The 6940-nt window shown below is 39.5% G+C and overlaps 1 protein-coding gene across 5 annotated transcripts in view; it reads right to left on the minus strand.

The window, feature by feature from the left end:
* SLC39A5 (solute carrier family 39 member 5) overlaps nucleotides 1-5597 on the minus strand; it is a 275804-nt gene extending 270207 nt beyond the window's left edge. For 2 of the 5 annotated variants that reach the window (XM_086963849.1, XM_086963836.1), the window contains exon 1: nucleotides 5429-5590. The gene's annotated coding sequence lies outside the window, so the exon portion shown is untranslated. Of the gene's footprint in view, nucleotides 1-5400 lie in introns of all 5 variants that reach the window. The other 3 variants (XM_086963831.1, XM_086963841.1, XM_086963845.1) reach the window with 3 other exon arrangements.
* Nucleotides 5598-6940: the final 1343 nt, after the last annotated feature.

Below are 6940 nucleotides of genomic sequence, written 5' to 3' on the forward strand. Positions count from 1 at the left end.
AAAATTATATTTTTCTTGAAAAAGGGAAAACCGGAAAAAGAGTGTGGTTCGTATCGGCCCATATCTCTACTCAACTCTGACGTCAAAATTTTTGCTAAAATCTTAGCTAATCGGTTAGCTCCCTATATGCCTGACATTGTCAATCCTCAACAGCACGGCTTTATAGTTGGTAGAGATACCACTTTGCATGTTAATACCTCAATAACAGCTTTTGATGTAGCAGAAACCACAGACACCCCACTCGGTATGATAATGTTAGATGCTGGAAAAGCATTTGACCGAGTGGGGTGGGAATATCTGTGGACAGTATTAAGCAAAATGGGTATAAATGGCTCCTACTTAGATTGGGTTAGGTCAATTTACGATGATCCACGGGCCGTGATTAGCTATGGAGGCATAGATTCTGATAATTTTAAGATTGCAAGAGGTACAAGACAGGGATGCCCCCTCTCCCCATTATTGTTCGCCCTATCTTTAGAACCTTTTTTAAATGCTTTAAACGACCAAATCAATATAATACCAGCTCACCATGGGGATACAACTCTCAAATTAACCGCCTTCGCGGATGATATAGCAATATATACATCAGATGTCTGTAAAGCTATGCCAGCAATTGTAGAAGAAAGGCTGCCAGGGCTCTAAGGTGCACAACATAAAACTGAGCAAGCTCTTAATTCGTTTGACTTTTTTGTTTATATATTTCAACCATTATTTCATCATGTTAAACACATTTCTTGAACATACTTTCTTTCCATAAATTACAGTATGTATTTTACAAATCATTGAGAGTCATCAACTAAACATAAGGATAACACAAAATAATGTTGCTTAATATGAACTAGAAGAAGGACTAAAACCTCAATGGCGACTGCGAACACGCCAGAGTGGAACCTTGGAAGGCCAGTAAAACTTGTATTCCAGGTAAGCCCCGTAATGCGTTTTTTCGAAAACGCCTAAATCGAAAGGGATTTTAAAACGAAAATTGGATTAACTAATTCTGTGGTTCTCCCACAGCTAAAACACTAAAAAGACTGACACTGCGGGACCGAAGCGCCACAGCATAGGACCGCAGGTAAACTTAAACCCGTTTGTGAGAATACTTGTTGATTAGTAAAACGATCATAACATTAAAACAAGACTCTCAACCTTTTAATAGGTTGGTGAGGGCTGCCAAATAACAAGAAGGATTCAGAAACGTCATACGAAACAGGTACAACATGAATTTGTCATATGTAAACGTTAAATAGACAATTTTCCTGTTATTGTAGGAAATCAGACTGCAACCTTACTTTTTGCTTTTCAGTATAAACTCAATTAAACTGGCTATAAAAGCGAGACCAACGCATCACGCATCGGCTCGCAGGTAATCATTTTAATCATTTTATCCTTTCTTTTTCAAGACCTGATAAATATGCTGAAACAAAGTTTAGATATAAGATATTCTTAAATATCTCGTTCAATTTCATCCCTTTTGTACGTAGGAACATCGTTTTTTTGTTCCAAACAACCTGCTAGTCACGGTAGGTAGGTTCAGATACAATTTAAATGAATAATGAATTTAAAATAATTATCTAAAATACAGTTAATGGTTAGATCGTTTTGTACAGGGAATAACATATAAACAGAAAGGAATATAAGTCCATTGAAATTTAAAAAGACTTGAATCTCAAGTATTGAGATACAGAAATTATTAAGTAACTAGAAATGGCAAGCAATAACTGAGTAACTTGTAAACATCAAAGCAATAGTTTGCTATACACTAATTTTTTCTTTATTCAATTTGTTTCTTTTTTCAACAGACCCCTGACGAAGGGGCCACGAAAGGTCCCGAAATGCATTGGGTTCTTATGTGTTCATATTAAGCAACATTATTTTGTGTTATCCTTATGTTTAGTTGATGACTCTCAATGATTTGTAAAATACATACTGTAATTTATGGAAAGAAAGTATGTTCAAGAAATGTGTTTAACATGATGAAATAATGGTTGAAATATAAACAAAAAAGTCAAACGAATTAAGAGCTTGCTCAGTTTTATGTTGTGCACCTTAGAGCCCTGGCAGCCTTTCTGGTGTCAGGCTTAATACAAGTTTCATATGGTGTGGCAGGCATCAATCAAAGGTAGCACACTATTTTGATTAAACGCCCTCAAATTTGATTACTGAGTGCAGTACCCACACACATACATTTTAGCAATTGTAGAAGAAGCACAAAAGTATGGGAAAATCTCTGGGTATAAACTAAATGTCAACAAAACCCAAATTATACTCAATTATACTCCGGCTATACGTACTTACGAAACCTGCAAAGAAGCCGTATACTTAGGTATTAAACTTACTGCTAAAGTGGGGAAAATTGTGGAAATAAACTATGGGTCATTCCTTAAAGAAACCGCTGCGAGTTTTAAAAAATGGCATAAGATACCCCTGAGTCTGCTAGGGAGACTCAATCTGATCAAGATGAAAATCTTACCCAAGCTGCTTTATTTGTGTAGAGCCATACCGTTACAACCAAATAAGCTTTTTTTAGAAAGTTGGATGGCATCTGTAGTAGCTTTATCTGGGGGTATAAAAAGGCATGAAGGGCGGTTAAATATTTGACACTACCAATTTCCAAAGGGGGACTTACTTTTCCGGACTTTAATCTTTACTTTCTAGCTACTTTTCTTTTACGCATCAGGAGCTTATTAAAAAATACTCCTTCTTTATTTTTCCATCAGTATATGTTGGGGGCTGATGCCAATCAATTTCTATTACGGGTTCACGATCCAAACTACTTTAAAAGAGTAAAATTTAAGACTGCTAAGCATGTTATAAGAATCTGGGACAAAATTCTGCACATTAGTAACAGCTCATTTTACAACGCAGAACTTAGACTATGGAATAATCCTGGCCTTCCGGGTATATTTTCGGACGGTTTGGGTAATCGGTGGATAAGACAGGATATAAATACACTAGGAGACCTCTACGGTACTAATGGTTTGATTGATTTTGAGAACTTAAAAATTACAAACGGGCTTACGGATGATATGCACTTTAAGTATAGACAACTGAGAGATTTTTTCTGCAATAAATTGAGAATAACGGAATTCAAACATTCTGATATTCTTGAGGGTATTTACTCTGATAAAACTAAATCATTAATCAAATTGGGATATCAATGGCTCATCAAGGATAAGGGAGAAAACACAACTCAAATTGCAGCCAAATGGTCCCGTAGATTAAATCAAAATATAAATTCAATACAGATCGGAAGTGCCTTAACCCATCTAAGCGATATAGTTCATTCTTCTAATCTCAAAATGCAACTATATAGGACAATTACTGAATTGTACTATACGCCACAAAAAATATCTAGCTGGGCGCAAGGTAACTCGATATCAGCTAAATCCATGTGTGTTAAATGTAATACTGTTGCAGCTGGAATTGAACATATGTTATTCTCTTGTCCTGCACTCTCCAATTTTTGGAATCGAATATCTTATCATCTTCGATTTAATCAGATAAATTCACCGGATCTTACAGTACAAATGGTTTTATTAGATATCCAAGACAGGAACTGCCCCAATAAGGATCTTTTAACTATTTTGTTAGCATGTGCTAGATTAACAGTAGCTAGGGTTTGGATATCTAAAGAACCCCCTAAGGTTGCGGATTGGTTATCATTGGTTTACGAAATTAGAACTATGGAGTTCTCTTTAGCTAAACTTAGAGGTCCAAAAGCTCTTCTGAGAAAAGAAAGGATATGGAAGCATTTCTTTGAAGGCCAAGAAATGTGATTAGGCCTATACTTATTCTGGTCTTTTTGTTTTAGCAGCTCATTATGTTGTTAACGGTAGAGCTAACATGAAGTTTTGTTTACAGTTTATTTTGTATTGTTTCCACTCATCTATTTTTTTTGTCTGTATCAAGTGTATATGCATGTTTAGTATGGAAGTGAAATGCAATGAATTTTGTCACTTCTTGCAATAATAACATTTTTTTAAAAAAAAGATATGTGCCAATGATGTTAACTTGTGACCTACACAGAAGACAAGGATCTATGCAACAAAAACAGTATCCTACTGAACTATCTACATAAAAAAAACTCTCTGAACTACATGTTGCATGCTATGCTTTCCAGCAGGCACAATGACCCTCGATGCAATGTTATTGTGAGTTGAACCTTAGATTAGAATGCACACAGATCTTTCTAGCAAGTGCATCAACCACTAGAGTTATCCACTTTCTTGCTACTTATGGTGCCCCAATCTTACGAAAGGCACTGGCTTCCTGTGTCATATGATTAGTAAATGCTTAGCTGCAAAAAAGCTAGCAATTTATCAGACACTCTTTTCAGTCTGGCCCACCACTGGTATCAGTAACTGGAAAAAAATGCTTGTATGCGTTTTGAAAAGCCTTCGACCTTTACATAGTGCTAAACATCTTGTCTTGTGTTAGATGTACTGGCGAATTTGTGTTAAAAAGTATAATGGAAGCAGTTTACAAATAGAGCTTTCTGCTACAGAAGCGTCATTGTAGCGCCGTGTTACCCTGAACAATGCCTCTCACACCCTCGCCCTTTAGATTTAATGGCCACCTCTCTGCCCCCGCTGTGTAAAACAAAGGCTAATCGAACCTCCCTGCAACCACACCTCTGCTCTGATGGCTTCCAGAGCAGCGTATGCAGATCACTCTTGTACGAGCCCGGCCCAGGCTTCCACTGCGATTAAGAGTGGAAGGGACAGCCGACGTTCGAGGTGATTGAGGACAGCAGCACCACCTGCATCAAAACCAGGCCCTCGCGAGTACCGGTACTCTCCTTATTCAAGGAAAAGTGCCGGTACTCCATGCGAGAAAATGAACAAGTGCCGGAACTCAGTACCGGTCCATTTAAATCACTGCATCTCCTCCACCCCCTTACAGCAATTTGGAAAGAACTAGGTACACAATGGAAAATAACAAAAATGCGTGGACCAGAATTTAAAGCACGCCACCATAGAAATAACTCCTGGAGTTGCTTATGTTTAATAAACCTTAACATGTCAGAACGCGAGACTAACCAGATAAAGATAATAGCGGAGTTAAAAGGGTAACTAACGTAGGCGCTCTGTATGTTAGTATGATGAGTGCAAGAAGCTAACGTTACTTCTAGAACAATCCAGTACGTTTATCTGAAGACACATCCAGCCACAAAGAGTATACGGTTCAAAGGGGCGCTTTAATAGAGTAAGAAGAATCAAGGCAATTTCAAAAATAATAATGTAAAGTTTTAAAACCAAGGCATGTCCCACCTTTCTGCTGCACACCTTGTGCCCAAAACAGAGGAGCCTGGCGATCGCACCGTGATATGCAACGCATTTTAAACACAATGAACCAGAGGCCAAGAAGGGTAAGACCCCAAACCCCGGTCCACGCGCAGACCCCGAGAAAATGAGCCGCAAGCTCTTACCTGCTCCTTGCTTGAGAGGTTCAACGAGGGCAAAGGTCAGCGTGGGAGAGGGACACGCCTAACCCAGGATTGGGGTAAACAGGGAACACCCCAATTCTCTCCAGTGAATGTATTCAGGAGCTCTGGTCTAGCGCTTTTGCCTGGGAAGACTCCAGCAGGGTCAAAGGTCAGCCTGGCCCATCCTCTTTGGGCGGGGCCGTGCGGGGAGGACTTGGCAGTCCAGGTGTGTATGCGCAAGTGTAGGGCTGTAAAGGAGGGCACCCCCTGCTTCGTAAATAGAGTAGCCTAAATGCAGAATGCAAGAAATGTGCTTCATTCTATGGTAATTTCTTTATTTGACTTTAAATCCCATCGGTACACATGGCTTAGAGTTGGCGGGGTGGGGGGTAGGTAACACGCTACAAAACGAGTCTAAATGAACGGATGCCCCGCCGTTCATACCTTTACGGGCAGAGACTTTTTGAGGCATGGTCAAAGTGGGAAGTTGCCCAGTAGGACCCCGACTTTCAAAGGGGCACGCACTGGAAGAGTGAACTTTATTTATCGCCAGATTTTTTTTTAACTTAATTTCAACCCTTAATGAAAATAACAATATTCTTTTGCCATGACAGCCCTTGAATTAGCGATACAATGGCTAATACAACTTGTTCCAAACGGGGGCTCCTAAAATAATTATTGCCTGGTGCACCCAAAATCCTTAAAATGACGCTGTTTACGGACAGTTAAGTGAAGTCCAGATGCTTGTTTTGGGGGTGCCAGCAGCAGCCTAAAGTCTCTGATATTTAACAAGATACGTGTCCAGACATTCATTACACTTCCAACCCCTGAGCTGATCAAGTGTCCGCCCTGAAACAGTGGGCTAGAGACATCCTCGCAGCGGATTGGCTGTTCACCTACTCTAGAGGCTATCGAAGTACCTAATATAGCCATACCTAATATAGCCAGATTGCACGTGCAAATGTTGTTTCTGTCTATTGTTTGGAATCTTTAGACTGCATCTTTTCTCAAAAAGCCTCTGCTGTAGTCCCAAAACTTTCCGCTCCAGTTCTTTCGAATGGCCCTCTCCTTATGTTCCATCCTCTGCATGCCTCAATTTTCGGAGCACAACCTACTCTGTCACATGCATGTTTGCCATAATCTGTATTATTGTATTTTTGCAAATTTACCTCATTTAATTCCAAGATTTGGAAAAAAATGTCTAACCTTCTTTGAGAGTCATTCCTGCAAAAAAAACAATATGTATTCTCCTCTGCGTGAACTCACAAACCCCCCACGAATGAGCACACCTAACTCCTATTAAGTTAATCCACCACAAAGAAACAGCAGGAAGTACATGGAATAGTTTACTTGTGAGCGAAAGAGTAATTCACTGCAATGAAAACCCTTTTTAGGTCTCGGACCGGAAATGCTGGCCTGCCAGCTTCCGGTAGGAGATCTTATGTTTCTTTGTAGTGTAGTTTAACCCACCTCTCTCCTCCATTGGCTGGCTTCCTAAACGGAGGCCAGCCATTG

The sequence above is a fragment of the Lissotriton vulgaris genome, chromosome 1_1 (genome assembly GCF_964263255.1).
Source record: "Lissotriton vulgaris chromosome 1_1, aLisVul1.2, whole genome shotgun sequence".
Lineage (NCBI taxonomy): Eukaryota > Metazoa > Chordata > Amphibia > Caudata > Salamandridae > Lissotriton > Lissotriton vulgaris.